The sequence below is a fragment of the Balaenoptera ricei genome, chromosome 17 (genome assembly GCF_028023285.1).
Source record: "Balaenoptera ricei isolate mBalRic1 chromosome 17, mBalRic1.hap2, whole genome shotgun sequence".
In the NCBI taxonomy this organism is placed as follows: Eukaryota; Metazoa; Chordata; class Mammalia; order Artiodactyla; family Balaenopteridae; genus Balaenoptera; species Balaenoptera ricei.
This window is the reverse complement of record NC_082655.1, coordinates 62,448,945-62,468,485: the sequence shown is the minus strand read 5'-3', so window position 1 is coordinate 62,468,485 and position 19,541 is coordinate 62,448,945.

Here is a 19,541-nt window from a genome sequence, read left to right as displayed (position 1 = left end):
ATTTACATTCCATCAACAGAATATAAGAGTTGCTCTGTATTTTAGCCAACATTTGTATCTTCCATCTTTTTCATTTTATCCAGTCTGGCAGTTGTGTGCTGTATTTCATTGTGATTTTAATTTGCATCTTTCTGAAGCCTAATTATTTTAGCATTCTTTTGTGAAATACACATTCAAATCTTTTGACCATTTTTCTGTTTAGTTTTCTGTCTTTTTATTGGTTCATTGAAGTTCTGAATGTATTCTGAATATGTCTTTTTTAATATATGTAGTACAAATGTATCCTTTCATAGCATGACTTGTCTTTCTATCTCTTAATGGTGTTTTTAAAAGGAGAAATTTTTAATTTTAATTTTAACAGAGTTCAAGTTATTAATGTTCTTGTGTACTATTTATTATATTTTGCCCAGCTCAAGGTTATGAAGATATTCTATGTTTTCTTCTAGAAGTTTTATTGTTTTGCTTTTTACATAAAAATCTACAATCCATCTGTGATTGATTTTTTGTTCATAATATGATGTATGGATTAATTTATTTTTTCCCATATAGATATGCCAAAGAACCAGCACCATTTATAGAAAATAAATTCTTTTACAACTGTTCTGCAGGTGACAGTATGTGGGAGTATCTGTTTCGGCATTGCTCATGTTGATTTCTTTGTCTTTTTGTCTATTCTTGCATCAATACAATACTATCTTAATTGCTGTAACTTTATAGTTTATAGTAACTCTTTAATCAGGTATCATGGTCCTCCTTTACTGATGTTTTTTCAGTATTGTATTAGCTATGCTTGGTCCTTTGCTTCTCTATATAAATAATAGAACAATTTTGTCAGTCTGCACATGTAATTTGAATAAACTGCTGGACTTTTCTGTGGGCGTTTGTATAGAATTTTTAAAACAGCTGAGAGAGAACTGACATGTTAAAAATAGTATATATTCCTATTCATAAATACTGAATTATTTATCCAATTTATATTTTATGTAATTAGTATATAATTTCATGAAATTACTGGATCCTTTTAAATCTTATTGTTTTATATTTATTTCATATTTTTGTTCTATCATTTCTCTTTTATTACTTTTTTTGGATTATTAAAATGTTTTAATCCCATTTTTTCTCGTTTATCAGTTTGTTACAACTTCACTTACTACATCTAACCAAATAAATGTGTTTTGTGTACTTGAAAAGAATAAGTATTCTGCCACTGTTGGCTTTTGATATATGATAATTAGTTCAAATTGGTCATTTGTGTTGCTCAGATCACCTTTAATCTATCTTTTTTTCTGCTGCTCTTTCACAGTTACTGGGATAAATGTTTTTAACTGTCTAAATAGGATTGTTGATTTCTCTACTCCTATTTTTATTGCTATAAATTTCTGCTTTATAAATTTTGTCACTGTGGTAGATACATGTAAATTTAGGATTACTCTTTCTGTCGAACTGAGCTTTCTTAAAATCAAATGTCTCTCTTTATATCTTGCAATAATTTTGCCTTGAAGTCTACTTTTTCTACAGTTAATATAGCTGCCCTAGCTTTCTTCTGTTAGTGTTTTTATGTTTAATATTTTCCTTAAATCTTTATTTGCCCTCATATTTAACATATGTTTCTTATCAACAGTGTATTTTTGGATTTTGCCTTTTTATTCAGTTTGACAGCCTTTGGCATTTAATTGAATTATTTATTCAATTTACATTTCATGTAAGTACTAACCGTAATTTAAAAATCTTTTTTATCTTGTTTTCCATTCCTCCTATTGCTATTTTGTCCCATCATTTCTCCTTTATTTACTACTTTAGGATTGTTCAAGTATTTTTTATTTCATTTTTCTCTTTTACTAGTTGGTTTGTTGAAATTTTATTAAATATTATCTTAGTAGTCATTAGATGAATTACAACATGTATGTTGTGTAGCATGTGAATGTTTTATTCCTTTTTATTGCCAAATAATGTTTCATTTCTGCTGTTCCCTCCTCCGTAGGATTTTCCTCCTCAAGTTTTAGCTACTTTTGCAGCTCCTAACTCTAATATCTTTCTCCTCAGCACAGACAGTCTATCTCCTTTTGAAGGAATTTTATTCTTCTATAACAAGAAGTGGTGAATCACCCCTGGTAGAAAGCAGGCATGAGTGAAAAACTCATTTCTGTGTGCCTTCTTCCTTCCGGAATTATGGCTCCTCAAATCCTCTTTGCATTGGTTCTTCTATAATGCTTCTAAGCAGTTTCTTTATGTATTTTGTTCAACTTTTGTAGTTGTATCTGGTGGAAAATTAGTCTGATACAAATAACACTATTAAGGCTGGAACTGGAAGTTAATCTACTCTTTCTATAAGCCTGATTCAAAAACAGAGTTATGTGGAGATAGCTAGAGAGGAGAGTGAGTTGGAATGTGTGTGAATGTGGCCGATATGTCAGCATGCTTATATACTAAAGGATTCAGTGGAAAATGAAAGGTCGAGGATTCAGGAATCAAGAGCTCATGTGAATAAATTAGCATTGCATTAGAGGAGAAGCTTTGTATGGTAAGAATTCCTGTGATTGGTGCCAATACTAATAGGTGTACAAATGGAAGGGCAGAAAATTGAGGTAGTTCATGTAACCTCCATTTTCTTGTGAAATAACAATAAAAGCCATTGTTTTGAGTTGGAGAAGAGTGGTAGACGAAGGAAGTCTCAGAATAGTAATGAAGCTTTAGAATACATGCTGGGATGATTACAGAGGAAGCTGGCCAGGGACATTTAGCAGGATTTCTGAGCTGTTTTGAAGGGCGAGCCAAACATCATACCACAATTTAAATTTCTTTTACCGCCACAGCTTAAATTTAAGTGGCAGCTCTTGGGCCACAGAGCTTTTACCTTTGTTGTCTCATCTTGAACTTAGGCTATTTGGGGATTTATCCTGAGAACTGCATGCACTGGAACATATCAGTTCTAATTCTTGAGAGTCATTACTGGAAGTTCTGTGAGTTAGCTACAGAATATAGCTAGAAGATATAGAGAGCAATGACTATGATGTTAGTGTTGAGTTTGGGCCATGTAATTTCACAATATTGATTCCTTGTAAAAGACCATGTTGGATTTAGTCTCAGTACATCATCCTTAAAGGAAGGATGTTATATACTAACACACAGGAATCCATTAGAGTGTCTCTTTCCTCAGACCTCCCCACCTACACTCTCTCACCAAGAGCCCAGCCAGTCTTTACTGATCTAACTCCCTTAAGTTTATTATGTCAGGAGTAGAGGATTAAATCTGATCATTAAAGCATTTTTTCTAATTATCATGAGCTCAATGACTTTATCCTGCTTATCAAGATAAAGTTTAGAAATAATAAGAATCAAAATATCATGGTGGCAAGATCTTACTGACCAATACAATACTCTCTTTATCTCATTTAGTGAGAATAGTAAGTGCTAAAGTAACACTAACTCAATGTGTTCTTTCTTTACACATGAGGAGTTAGTCACAGACATTGTTGCATAGCAAAGTACAAAATACCTCAAAACAACAATCATCTAATATTTCTCACATGTCTGTGGGCCAACTGGGGTTCAGCTGCTCTGGGTGGTGTCCATCTGGGCAGCTTTGCTCAGCATCCTCCTGTGAGTAACAGGCTAGCCAGTGCATATTCTTCTTATGCCAATGACAGCGATGCAAGACAGCAAACAGAAACATGTGAGATCTCTTATGACCCAGACCTGAAACTGGCAAACTATCACTTTTGCCTATTTATCATTGGCCAAAACGAGTCACATATCCAAGCTCAAAGTCAAGGGACAGAAAGGTAACTCCATCTATGATGAGGCCATGGCAAAATATTCACGAATGGAGGAGTGAAAATTGAGGCCAATAATGTAACTTACCACACATACCAGTGTACTTTCCCTACCTTCCCTGTGGATTTCTCATACAAGGTTTAGGAATGAACCTTCTAGGAAATTACTCATCCTATCTGTGTATGGAAAATCAAAGTGCACGGGCTTGGGGTTTTTTTGTTGTTGTTTATTGGGTGTTTTTTAAATGGACAATCTGGAGCAAAAGGGTATCTCTAACATAGACTCACATTACTTTATGACTCACATTACTTTGAACAAAATCCATATGACTTTCTCTCTGGGACTCAAGTAAGAAACAATATAGAAGAGTGATTAAAGAGAACGAACTTTGTGATTAGAAAGACCTGGAGTACAGACCAAGCTTTGCCACTTTTCAGCTGTCAACTTTGTAGGTTAGCCTTTGTAAGTCTTCCTCATTTTGAAATGGGAATATCAGTAGTGCTTACCTCTATAAATGAGGTTCTTGAAGCGAATGCAATAATATACACATGCCAGGCACAGAATCAATGATCGAGAGTGATAGTCGTTATGATATCCATTGAAGCTGTCCCAAAATGTGGAGGAGATACTGGAGTAGTGAAGAAATAAATTACTCTTGCAATGAGAGTGAGAATGTCTTCAAAGAGGTAATGATATTTGAGATGGTTGTTGAAGGATTTTGCTAGCCTACGAAGTAATTAAAAGTTAATCAAGGGATTAATCATTGCCAGATTAAATGAATGAGAATGAATAAACTCATTATGATAGCAGCAGACATGAATTTCTAAACATTTTAGGAATTTTTACATGTCCTGTACTCCTGCTCATGAAGTATGGTATGTATAACATTGTCACTCTATCCAATGCCCATGTGACATCCACATTTTCATTTTCTCCTGAAACCGTGTTCTACAAAATATGTGAAGGCTGAGAGGGGCATGAAACTTGGGTCCTTGATAACTGTCAAAGCTGATAAAATGTTCAGTCACTGAGAACTAAAATGCAGCTGTAAATATCATTCATTAAATTAAACTACAAAGTAATTTTCCTCAAATGCTATTACCCTATAGGTTTATAGAATATTATATGTACCTATAGATGGGCACACTATTTTTCTTTTTTTTTTTTGCTGAAGAAACAATGATTTAAGTTGTAAACCATGAAAATGTTAAGTTGCAATAAAAGGCCACTTTCAACTTTGCCATTTAGAGGCTCACTTATTGTTCGTAACTCTTATAATTGAAGTCTTATTATATTATCCTGCTGGACAGCGTGATTTCCTGTTATTTGTCTAATGTTTTTTAAAGAACAGTAATTTAATAACTATAGTGATATTCATCCTAGGCTCCCAACAAATGTGTTATTTCATGAAGCCTGTTTATAAAACACAGTCTTAGTCAATGTATATTCCAGGCTTGCCTTTAGGTGACTTTGAAAACATCACAAAGCAGAAAAAAATAATCCCAAGGCCCTGTGATGTTACTTTTAAAAAGAAAGGAACTTTAAATTTTAGGGCATTACAGTTTTATTTCTCTTGAAAGCACTTTCAGTTTATATTTGTTCCTAAGAAAATTGATTTTATTCTTTTCTCATAGAAAAGTCTAAACTGTGTATTTCAGTTCCAGGGAAAGATTGTTAAGTTTTATTGTCTACACAACACACAAATATCCTATCACTATATTGCTCAACCAAAAACAAACAAAAATTCTGAAACTCTAAATAACATATGCATTGTTTTGTTTTCATATTATTAAAAATATAGATTAATTATAATTTTTGTAGAAAATTTTGAAATATTTACCCTTCTATTTCAGATTTTTCAATGGAATTAATGCATTTAAATAACTCTTTAACTTACTTGTAGGGAATAGATGAGAAGAGATACAAAATAACTATTTAATATATGCCATTTCTTTAATTATATGTACACCCCAAATATGAAGCCTAAGTGATAGGTAAGATAAGTAGATGTCAGAACCCTAAAGTGGTACAATATTTACATATTTTTAAAATGTCCTTTTTAATCCTAGAAAGCAAAAGTTCAGAGTTAGTGTGTGTTTTGTTCAATCATTTAATAATATCTTGAATAATCTAGACACTTTGTTTAACCATAGAGTTTTCCAGTCTCCAAGTCCCCCATATCTTAACTTTTACACTTACTCTGCCTTATGTAATTATGAAAACAAATAATCTGTTGACAAAACTGATCAGAATGCTTTTTGTTAGTAGTAAAATATGATGTAAGATTTCAGCGGGAAGAGGTTGTTATGCAGGCAATACCATGTTGGGATAGTAAGAATGGATCTTCCTGAGAATGAAAGCAAACATGATTTCTCTTATCTCATAGTTTTGGCATATTTTCCTTCTTCTTTTAAATGTAGTTTTCGATCCAAAATAGCACTTTCCCATTATTTTAGGCAGAAAATATATCTATATTTTTCTAAATACATTAAATAAGTCCTTTAATACCATGCTGTTATTTTAGAGATTAAAAGAAGCAAGAGAAACTTTATTCAAGTGGGTTGTCTATACTAAAGCCAAAGAAAAAAATCATATTTTTAAACTCTACCATAATTTCTTCTTCAAATGATTCGAATGTCTTTATTACATTTTATTTTAAGATTATTTTACAATTCTAGGTGATTGAATCTTGCTTTGAATGAGTTTCAGGACAGAATTCATGATATTTAGCTGAACCAAGTTAGACATTTTAAGTGCACATTTTGAGTCTTACTATTATTTGGGAGCCATTTTATTTTGTGGGTTCCAGTGTGGTGGCTACAACGTCAAATCTTTTAAGATATATTTTCTTGTTTTACTTTGGATGGCTGAAGCCTTTGATTTGTTTCATTTAGTTTTTCTAAAATCTATATGCAAACTCTTTAAAGTTACATTATTCTATCAAATGACCACACGTGACTAGATAGCAGGGCATACTTGTTCATATCAAAGCTATAAACACGAAAGGACATTTGGATGTGTTGCAAGCGTTCTCTCCCTTCCTAATGAGCGCTTGCTTATTCCACGATCACCTTTGAAGTGACGAGCGTTAGCTGGAGTTGTGGTTTCTGTGGCCTTCACTTGCTGGTAGTGACCAACAGCAGAACCAAAATCAATCTCTGTCAGGCTTGTAATCGAGCACTTACCTAATTTATGAGACAGTTTTCCCATTAACAACAAAATCATGAAAATTAAATAAAAACAGACCTTCACAAGTGCTGCTGTATAGGTGAATGAGGGATAAACATTGATAAATGCGCATGCCTTGTGCAAGCCTGACTTTGAAAAATTCTGTGTCAGAGTTTCAGGTCACATTTTGACAACAATTAGGAACACTGAAATAAATAGTTGGCAATTCTTCTTTGTTATGACAAGGGATGTAAAGCCATCTCTACCAAGAAAAAGCCTATTTTATGAATATGAATTGTATTACTGCAGTGCTCAGCCATCTTGCTATGACTGAGAATCTGTGGACACTTCTATTATAAACTAGAGTAGAATCCTTCTGAAGATTTGAAAAGGTTGGTTAAGCTGTTTTCACTTGATTATTTGTAAAATTCCTGTCCACTGCAATTCCATACTTCATACAGAACCCACAAGATGGTTAAAAGAAAGTTAAATGTGCAGTTAAAATGTATTTTTAGTATGAAAAAATTAACTATAGTATTTTGTGAAATGTTCTGACAAAAATCTAAATGACTCAAGAGTTCTGGCTAAATGTTAAATCTTTAAAGTCTATTGTAATTTTATCTAATTTGTAAACTCCATAAATTCACCTGTTGGTAGCATAATCATGAGTTAATTTCTTACTTTTTAAATTATATGTGTCTATATATTTAAATTGATCTAAAGAATAGAACAAGAAGGAGTGATATTTTATAGGTTAGAAGGAATCTATATGGATACAAAACTACCAGCCATATGGTCAGAAATTTGAACAAGTCCTTGCTAAAGCTACTGGTTGATTATTTGAACTGAGTTTGTCAATCCATTTAAAAACTGACAAGTAAACCTGTATTCCATACAGACATTGAATTTGTCTTACGCAGGATTTCTCTGGAGAAAACTAATGAAAGCAAGAAACAAAAACAAAATAAATATAAAAAGCAGCTTTTTAAAATATACTTAAGAATAAGAGTAAAATTATTGAAAATTCTAGACATTGAAATGTGATATACATAATCCTTAAAATTAGAACCAATAATAAGTGTATATATATACATAAATATCCATATATACCCAAACACACAAAGCATATTGTACTAACTTATGTCACCTGGGTTACAGTAACAGTCATATATACCTTATGTACAGTCATATAACACATCATATGCGTGTTCTGGGTTGGTGAAACTGCAAGCTTAGGGAGAATGGTTCTTCTACACATGACGATTCAGGACCTTCAAACACCTTTCATTCTATGGTTCTAGCACCCACTAGAGTCACGTTATCCAGTCTAAAGAAGACCAAAGAGAGCATGGAAATATTTTCACATCTCATCCTTTCCTTTCACATTCTGTTGACTAGATAGAAGTCACACAGCCACAGCTAACCACAAATCTAGCTGCGATATCAACTAGGAAGAGGAAAACAGATTTGTTCTGCTATACTTACACAATAATCGAAAATTCTAATTGAAATTTCAACCTCACTTACTCTGAAGTAAACTATTTAGTAACCTCTTATAGTTTGAATGCGGCAGTAATTAAGTGAAGAGTTACTCAGAGCATCTGAAATAGATATTGTTAAGAACATGAATTAAAGTACTTGCACTTTACATGTAACAAAGCCATTAAAATGACCACCCAGATTCCAACTAATTCTTTCTCCTTGTGTTGTCCTGATGTATGTTACTTGCTTTCCTAGTCTATCATAAATTAAAACAAATAAATGAGAATGAGAAAAAATAGACGTTACCATAGGCAAGTACACTGAAAATAGCCTCCTATTCAAGGAAGACTCTAAGACAGGTAAATAAATAGGTAGACAAATCAGTTGATTAATCCATCAATCGTGACAGCTTGAAGCTATTTAGTATATGGTCAAACTACTTATGCTTCAAAACATAGCTTCAAAATATAATAGTCCTCCCTTCTACAATGTAGTATAAATTTATGCTCAAAACCAGCATGAGTTAAGGAAGTAGGTTTTCCATTTCTCATAGCAGATGTAGCCACCATCCTATATTATTTTTATCTCTGATCTTAATTCCTAGAATCACTGAATTGGCTCCTCCTCATTTAATTTTCCCTCTTATCATTTCATCTCTAAATTTTCCCTATTTCAGTTTAAGACCAAATTTAATAATTTACAGATTCTCATTGTAATTCAGTAAATTTATGTTTCTGCTAGTGACAGAGAATAAGAAAACATCCATTTCAAAAAAATATATATATATATAATAGTCCTCCCTTAACTGCACGGGACATGTTCCAAGACCCCCAGTGGATGCCTGCAACTGCAGATAGTACTGAACCCTATATATACTACTTTTTTTTCTATTCATAACATACATATGATAAAGTTTAATTTAAAAATTAGACACAGAAAGAGATTAATAACAACTAACAGTAAAATAGAACAATTATAACAATATGCTGTGATAAAGGTTATGTGAATATGGTCTCTGTCTCTCAAAATATCTTATTGTACAAATGTAATGCCTTTTCCATCTTAACAAAGCATTTATCACCCACCATGGCTGTAACTTTTGCAGTCTGGGGTGCTACAGCAAACCTAGCACAGATTTATTTTTCTTTCTTCACAATTTCATGAATAGACGATATGTTCTTACTGTAGATTTTTGCAATCCCAGAATATAATTCTTTTCCTTTCCTTCTTAGGTCAAGAACTTTCACCGTTTCACTTAAAGGAAGCACTTTATGACTTCTCTTTGGCATATCTACATTGCCAGCATCACTACTTTTGAATTTGGGGGCCATTTTAAGTAAAATCATGGTTACTTGAAAACAAGCACTGCAATACCTCCTCAGTGGATCTGATAATCTAGAAGGCTAAGTGACTAATGGGCAGGGATATGCTTGACAAAGGGATGATTCATATCCAAGGTGGGAAAGAGCCAGAGGGTGTGAGTTTTTGTCATGCTACTCAGAACAAAGTACAATTTAAAACTTATGAATTGTTTATTTGGGGAATTTTCCATTTAATATTTTTAGATTGTGGTTGATTGAGGGTACCTGAAACTGGGGAAAGTGAAACCGCAGGTAAAGGGGACATTACTCTAAACATCCTTTTTAAAGCCTTTCTTGACTCTCTTGCCAGAATTATCACCATCTCCTCTGGGCTTTAAATCTCTCAATATTTTTTACTTACCTCCACTATGGTGTTTATAACATTTTTCCCTTTTCTAAACTGTAAGCTTTTGTAGACAAGGGATTTTTTTTTAATCTCTCCCCACTCTGTGCTTAGCACAATGCTTGCCATAAAAATAGGTGTAATAGATGAAACAAACCCCATTCTAATAATATCAGGTGAATATTGTTTTATAGCAGGGGGAAGTAACAATTCCACAAATTTCACTTTGAATCTCTAGCACCATCTTCCATTACTTCTAAGAATGGTCAGAGAAAACACGTATAATCTAGCAGGGAAGTTTTGGTATGTTCTAGAATTCATACCGAGTTCAAAGATCCTAGGGTAAAGTGCCTCAGTGAAATGTCCATTTATGGGACATTACTGCTTAATATTTTAAATGCACATTCATAAATTGAGTGAATCAGCTATGGTCAGATCACGTAACTACCAATTAACCATGATATTTTTGAGACAAGACAATTTCATATTTTTAAATCCATGAAAATACAAACCAAACTTCTATCAGTCAATTGTTTAAAATCTTCTGTATATCTTAAATTTTGCAAAATGAGCAAAATTGTCCTATGTAGGCTACATTTCTTTCTTTAAAAACTATGCTATCATATTTAGAAAGAGTTGTCTATTATGAATATTTCAGTAAAAGATCATCATGATGGTAATTTTTCTATTCAAGAAATATTGTTTTTGTCAAACCTCTATCTTTTTAGAGGATAAACATATTTACTTAATCTTTGGGGCCTGGAAGTGATCATACCTTTTGCAGATGAAAACATAATCATGTATGCTATTTATAAAATGTTTAGGATTATGAAAACCACCTCTCTTGATAGCACAGCTGAACTCTATGTCAATTAGTTGCTAAGTCAAAGATCCCAAAGAATAGAAAATATCATTTGTTTTCCTGAAAATGTCAAAAGTGTGGCAAGGATAGAGACTTCAGTTTTATTAACTTTTAAGGGCAGAAATATGTGGATCTTGGATGACACAAAGCCAGTGGGGTTTTTTCCCTTTAAATAAATTAAAACTGCTAAGATATAAACCCCCTGAAAAATGGGCTTATTATAGAAATAGAAACTGACCCTTAACTATAGTAGCACTACCGGATGCCGTTATAATAAGCTCCCCTAGATGCCATGGTGTAAATGTATTAGCTGTACTAAGAGACCCACTCCTGCTATAATTATGTTAGGAACCAGTAAGACAGCTCAGAAATCAATATGCTAAGACAGATAGAGTAAAGGACCATGGCCAGCCCACTGGGAATAGATTAGTCTGGCAGGTCCCTAGCTGAGCCATGAAGAAGGGGATATCTTTGCTGTTGTAGAAAGCCATTAATTGTAAATTTTCCTGAACAAGGAACTTGAAGGGAAGGCTTAGACTGCGTTGTTCATACCACTCAATGAAAACTGCAACTCTTATTGATCAAGAGTTAAGCTTTTTATTCTTATTTCAAAATCCAACAGTGCAAAAATCTAAATGTTCAGAGGGATTTTTGAAGCTTTTCCCATGGTGCATCTGAAACACTTCTTTGGTTACTAACTTGTTTTAATATTTTTAAAACTTCTAGACTAGATCAATAAAATCACATTTAGACAATGGCCCTCCACACTGACAAGTTTACTGGTATGACATCGTTATCTAATCAATTAATATTCACATGTCATATAATATGATAAGAGAAGAGATACATTCTTTGCATTATTTTCTACAAGTTGGCAATCACCTATTAAATATTACTGAGTATAATACTAATGAGGAAGAAGAGCTGCTACAGCTTATTTTAACTGTATCTAATTGAGTTTTCTTAATACTGTTAGCCTAATTTGAGTAATTTTCTTAATAGACAGAAGCAGTGTAATCTAGTAGTTTTGCTAAGAAAGAGAAAGAAAAATAAGAAAAAGAAAGAAAGAAAGAAAGAAAGAAAAGAAAGAAAGAGGAAGGAAGAAAGAAACAAAGAAAGGGAGGAAGGAGGAAGGAAGAAAGAAATGAGAAGAAAACAAAAGACTGACCTTTTGTGGTTACAGTTTGGCACATCTGCTCATGTCCAATCAAGCTTTCAAACACAGAGTAGTAAACAAAAGCAGCGATCAAGCAAGGACAAAGTCAGAGACATAAGTGGTTTGAATGAGTGTGCAATTTCTGCCCATATGACCATCCTGACACAATTGCTCTAATTTTCTTTCCAGAAATGACTGATAAAAGATTTAGGTAATTGCTATGGAGACAGACTTCCTTCCATCACTAGGTATCTTGAATAATACAGCCTCAGGGTCATAAGATGGAGTGTCAGTTTCTGCAGAGTCCTAAATTAATACTTGTCCCTGCTTTAGCTACACTTCCTGTACATCTAATGAAGTGAATGTAATTTATTTTGACAGTGTATTGAAAATCACTTGATCAAAAGACTATTCTGTAATGAACACAAAAGACAACATAGGCTTGGAAACTATAAACTCCAAAATAACATAAATACACATCAATTTCTCAAAGTACATTTTTTTTCTAAAAACTGTGTATGTAGTCTGAATAAATATGAAACAAAATAGTTTCCAAAAGCACAATAATTCATGCAAATGTAAACTTAAAAAGTGAAATTTTGCTCTGATGCCTGAGATTGACCTATCTTCATTCAGAGCGTGACCTTGTCCTCTCTAATCAAACTTAATTTATCTGCCTGATCTTTGCATTTCTAAATATTAAGTAACACACAGAAACGAGACCAGAGAGCCATGAACAAGCTAGTATTCAGGAGGAAATTCTGAAAATATTGTAGATCAACACTGCCAGAAATTTTATCTTCATACATAAAAAGTCAATTTACAGGGGAATCTAAAGCACCTCCACTAAAACTTCATAATATAAGACAGACTACAGTTCTGAGGTCTCCTGATGTTATGACATTTTTCAATAGTTAATGAAATCAGCTGTGTGCTCATGAAAACTTCCTATATTGACATCATAAATGATCTGCAGTTTACATAATTTGTCCGAAGATAAACATACAAGACTAATATACAAGATAGTTTCTTTTCCAACATGAAAAACTTTCTTAGGTCTTGTAATGGGGTTTTTATTTTTTCCACTAGTGGAAAACAATACCTAAGATTTGAAAATATTCAAACACTTGAAATACACTTATGTTTGATTGTACCAGAAACAATTGCATTATTTTTTTCCTTCAGAAAATTAGCAGAACATCTTGGAAGCTGACAGAGGTAGTATAATGGAAATATTTAGTTTGCGCTAAAAAGAAGTACACTTTGTACCATCTTGGCAAGTGGGCCAAAGCAAGGCAAGTGTCTGTACAGTGGCACTGTGAAAGTACAATGTGGTGTTTAAATACAGCCAGGCAGAAGCCAGTGGATAATGCCCAGTAATGGGTTAATCAATACTTATTATGGTTTTATTGGTTCACTAAAGAGAGAACAGAATCTAGTGAGCACAGAGTCGAAAAAAATCACTGCATCTGATCTAGATAGCATCTACTCTCCCTAAGGGATTTCCCTATTCAAGAATCCAATTTACCATGCCTGATTGACAAGGATTGGATCCTAGGGAATCACATAACTCTTTTTAGGACCCAATAAAATCCTAATGGATTTGTCTGACTGGCCAGGAGACTTCTAGTTTTACTAAACTGAGGTGGTTTGTTGCAATTAGCCTTTATTCCCCTTGCAGTTGAAAAACCAGGCTATTAGGGAGTCATCCCCCCTCTATAAATGCTGGAGTCATGCTGGGATGTACCTGCTGGAAGGAGGTACAGTGCTGTATAAAAGAAAGCCCTTATGATAAATTGTAAACATTTGAAAGCTTCTGAAAAATGGTCATCAAAATAGGATTCAAATGAAAAAGGGGGAAAGTCCAACTAAACTGCACGCTTAAAATCCATTTATTGGTCAGTTAGCCTTTACAATTTATTTCTTGTTCAGGTAACAGTAACAGAAAGAAACCTCTCTGTTCGAAAGCAGCTTTGAAATATGTACCATTTGCTATCTGAGCTTCCCCTTTAATATCTCAAGTTTGAAAAAAAAATCATTCATCCACAACAAAAATCATGTAGATAGTTGCCTCAGGACCAGCTCTTTTTTCCTAGAGATAATGTTTTTACTAAGCAGTTAACTCGTTCAAGCACACTGGTTTTTGATCATGGCATACTATCTTGGTGGCTCTTAAGTCAGAAAACAGGGGGAGTGTGATGATGATTTGAAGTCAGGGCTGAATCGTAGCTGAAAAAGGACTTTTAAATAATACAAATCATATTTTGAAACAAATATCCCTTTAACATAAAAATCACTGGTGCAACCCATTTCCCTCTAGAATCATGTCTGCTCTTTCAAAAGGCACAAATGACACTTTAAATATGTTTAAATTGAATGGATTTCATAATCAGAAATACATTTACTAATGAAGTGTCTTTGAATAGACATCATGATTTACTCTTTTCCTCAGATTTGGAGAGAACTTAGCGATATACAGAGAGCTCATATAAGCTCCCATAACCAGCATCCTAGACAATAGTTTCCAAAATCTCCACCTAAAATGCTATGTTAATCGAGTGCAAAAATCCATTTCCAATAAGAGAGGTATGACTATCTATGATAATAGATGTTTAAACATATGAATTGGGTGCATAAACTTCTTATATTTAAATGATTCATATGAAATTATTTAAATATAGGTGTAGGATATTGTCACACTTAACTATATATAAAATGTTTAATCATGACATTCTAGCTCAGTGATTGTTAAGAAGACACAAAGTGCTGTGTATGATAATTATAGAGAAAAGCTGAGAAAAAAAGTCGAAAAGAAAAAGAAAGAGAGGGAGGGAAGTAGAAGAAGAACAAGGAGGCAATTGAATAGAAGGATATTGATAAAATTGTAACATGATAATTTCTTTTTTTTTTTTTTAATTGGGGTATAGTTACTTTACAATGTTGTATTAGTTTCTGCTGTACAATGAAGTGAATCAGCTATATGTATATATATATATATATCCCCTCCTTCTTGGACCTCCCTCCCACCCCCCATCCCACCCATCTAGGTCACCACAGAGCACCGAGCTGAGCTCCCTGTGCTATACAGCAGGTTCCCACCAGCTATCCATTTTACACATGGCAGTGCACATACGGGAATCCCAATCTCCCAATTCATCCCCCACTCTGCCCCTGTGTCCACATGCCCATTCTCTACATCTGCATCTCTATTCCTGCCCGGCAAATAGTTCCATCTGTACCATTTTTCTAGATTCCACGTATATGCATTAATATACGATATTCGTTTTTCTCTTTCTGACTTACTTCACTCTGTGTGACAAACTCTAGGTCCACCCACATCTCCACAAATGACCCAATTTCATTCCTTTTTATGGCTGAGTAATATTCCATTGTATATTTGTACCACATCTTCTTTATCCATTCATCTGTTGATGGACATTTATGTTGCTTCCGTGTCCTGGCTATTGTAAATAGTGCTGCAATGAACATTGGGGTGCAGTAACATGATTATTTCTTTAAGTAAAATTATAAGTAATTCTAATTTATTTGTTTTACTTTAGTTTTTAAATGAAAACACCTTTACTGTGGAATAAGAAAAATGTAAATTTTATTAAAAATTGAAAAGTGTTATGTGGTGAAACTGATAATGCAGAAATTGTACTTGTAAACATTATAGTTCTAAGGAAGTCTAGATAGCCTCAAAAGTGATGGAATGATATTACAGAAGATGAGTAAAATTGGTCTTTCTGCCCTTACCAGACTAGATTTATGTAGGGTTCAAGATTATTTTATAAGTATCTTGTTAAAGTTTGTAGGGTAAGTTCCATATAATTCTGACACTCTAATAGTGAAATATCTTATCTAAAGAGCTAATATATTTACTTCAACTTAGCACACATGGAATGTTTCCAGGGACTAAGAATAAATTTAAAGATGTCATTAGAAGTTACTGGGTTAGTTTTAATCAGAATGTAGAAGAAATATTATTGAAATATTATCAGAGAACAAAGAGAATTATTTGGTGGATGGTTAAAAAGTCCTTCATTAGGATTTTTTTACATTTGTTTATAATTATGGTTCTTTTTATTTCTCTAGGACTTTAAATGATTTATTGCTGTTGGTTAAGAGTTTAGTAAGAATTTTCTTATCTTAGATAATATTGCTTGTTCATATATGATTTGCTAATTAATATTTAAGTTTTTATTGGCTGCTAATTTTACTTCATTTAGTACAACTAGCCACACATTACTATAATGTAATTTTCACTTTTAATATAAAATTTTAATTTTAAAAGGCTAGAGATTTTTATTCAAAATCATCAATATAGCTGGTTAGAAAAAAAGAAAAAAGTTTCCTATTTAAAATGATAGTCTGAACCATGAATTTGCTTATCTTATCTCATGAAACTCAACTGTAATGTCAGCAAAGAAATGGCCAAGTGTACAAACGCATAAAAGCAAACAAGAATTAGAAATAAGTGAGAAAATAAGAAATTGAACAAAATTCTGAAACACAGAAAATAAATGAAACCATATCTATGCATAAATGAAGCCTAGTTGAAGCAAACTGCATTTTCCAAAAGTAATCACAGCAATATTTCCAATTCCACATACCATTTCAGAACTTTGCTATTCCCCCCATAAAATGGTGGAGTCTATTTCCCCTGCTTTGAAATTGTGTGGACCTATTTTACTGTGTGGTTATAGAATATGGCAGATATCACGTTTTGTAACCTCTGAGGTTAGGTCATAAAAGGTGATACGGCTTCTGTCTGGCTCTCTCCTTGGGATGATTGCCCATGGAACATAACCCCCATACTGTGAGAAGGCTTAAGTCAAATGGAGAGGCCATGTGTAGGTGTTCCAGACACCACACCCAGCTAAGGTCTCAGCTGACAGCCAGCATGGACTGGCACATATATGAATGTGCAAGTCTTCAGGATATAATAGTCCGTAACCTTTGCCCAGATTGATACCAAATGAAGCAGAGATGAGCTATTTCTTTTAAGCCTTCAACAGATTGGAAAATCATGATCAACATTAATGTTACTTCTGTTTTAAGTCACCAAATTTTGGAGTAGTTTTCAGGTAGCAATAGATAACCACAATCAATTTTGTTAATTAGAAGTAGGGTGCTATCATAACAAAATATAAAACATGTTGCTTGGGGGCCAGGTAGCAGGTGGAAGGTGGAAGGACTTTGAGGAAGATGTTAGGGAAAGATTAAAGAGACTTGAAGAGATCTTATTAACAGACCTTTGAAGGCACTCAGGGAGACTGTTAGTGATGGCTTAAAGGATAAGAGGAAGATACAATTGGAAGCTGGAGGAAAGGGGACCCTTGTTACATAATGGCAAAAAGTATAACCACACTTTGCCTTTGACCATGCGGAAGATAGAAAATATACCTAATGAACTGGATGACCTAGTTAAAAAGATTTCTAGGCAGACTACTGAAATTTCTACCTGATTCCATCTCACTGATTTTGATAAAATGGTGGAGAAAAGAAATAAGTTTAAAAATTATTGTTTACTTTTCAAGTGAAATTTAAAGGAGATATAAACTGCCAGGTCTTGTGAAGTTCAAAAATTAAAAAAAAAAAAAAGAATTTCTTATTACTGACTTCTCCAAGATTCTCAAATGAGAATGGACTTCAGAGCAAATATCAAATCCAAGGTGGGAATATGGCATCATTCTTAATACCTCTGAAGATTTAAGGATTGCCTCAGAAGTTCACTCAGTCATGTCAAGTCCTCTAATAATCTTAAGGGTACAGTTCATAGATTTTCTCCATGAAACAACGGGGCTAAAATTCTTAAGAGCTCTGTATATCAGAAGTCTTACAAGAAACCAAAGATGGAAGAAGACTTATCTAAAAAGATTGTTGGGTGTGGCTTTGGCTAGATGAACAACAGGAAGAGTCATTTTAAAAACCACTGAATTTTTAAGGAAATTTTGTGGCTGTAAACACTGCTGTCTTGGGCTAAAATGGACAGTGACAGTTCAAATAAAAATGAAAAGTGATCTTTACATTCCTGAACCACTACGATATAAAGCAAGCTGATAAAACTACTCAGGGGCAAACTATATGGAAAAGAAAGGATGAGTTTATGGAAAAGAAAGGATGACTCAGAAAGTAAAACCAAGAGCCTAAAGGTCACAAGAACCTATGGAGAATCATTCCTAGGCAGTAGTACTAAGCCTTAATAAATGAACTGTGATATGTGTCTGGATAGATTTCAGAATTACTATGGAACAGTAAATACAGTTTGCCTTTACTCCCCCCCCCCCTCTTTTTAGGTGATATACAGCACAAATTGCAAGCCATGTGAGGAAGGACATCTTGGAAGTGGATCCTCAGCCCCAGCTGAGCCACTTCAGCTGATGCTGTGTACATCAGAAATTAGCCAATGGATACCAAAACCCACAGATACTCAAGTCCATGATGTAAAATGGTGTAGTATTTACATATAACCTATACAATCCTCCTTTAAATCATCTCTATGTTACTTATAATACCTAATGTAATGTAAGTGCTATGTAAATAGCTTTAAATACAATATAAATGCTATGTACATAGTTGCTGGCATCCAGTAAATTCAAGTTTTGCTTTTTGGAACTTTCTGGAATATTTTTACAGAATATTTTCTATCCACAGTTGGTTGAATCCACGAAGGAAAAACCCAACGATATGAAAGGCTGTCTGTATACTCTCTTTAGGGGAATGTAAATAATCTCAGTGAAAAAAAATTCTTTTTCCATAATTTATTAGGTAAGGGAGGGGTGAATTAGTGCAGGTGGAAAACCATGTACATTTTGGTGGCACATACTTACCTGAATGTGTTCTCTTAACAGAAACTAATTCAAATAATAACACATTATACACAATTAATTAATTTGCCATTTTACCACATTAAAGATGTACTTCTTTTTCTTTGTTTTTTTGGTCAGTATAATGAGGCTATGGGCTTTTCAAAACTATCCTGTCTCTTTCATGGTCTTTACCTTACAGATCACAGTATTCTGCTATAAAAAAATAAATAATTGATGAGGGATAAAGTGAGGATGATGATTAGAATTGGAGAGGGGGTGGAATTCCATCAGACTGAATTCTCTTGCTTACTTGTCATGCTTTTGATTGCTCAGAAAATGACACTAAGCACAGCATCCCTATCAATGTTGCAGAAAGATAGCTCATTTCTGAGCTTTACTTTTGGTTCATCAAAGCACAATTGCCTCAAATACATCTAATTACAGCAGTAATTAAAGTTCTTACCTTACCTGTGTAGTCAAGGACACAGAACTTCTAATGGGAACAAATCTAGGTATAAAGGCTTGCTGTCAATTAGCCCTGATGGTTTGAAAATACAATGAAGGAGAATGAGGGTTGAGTTAC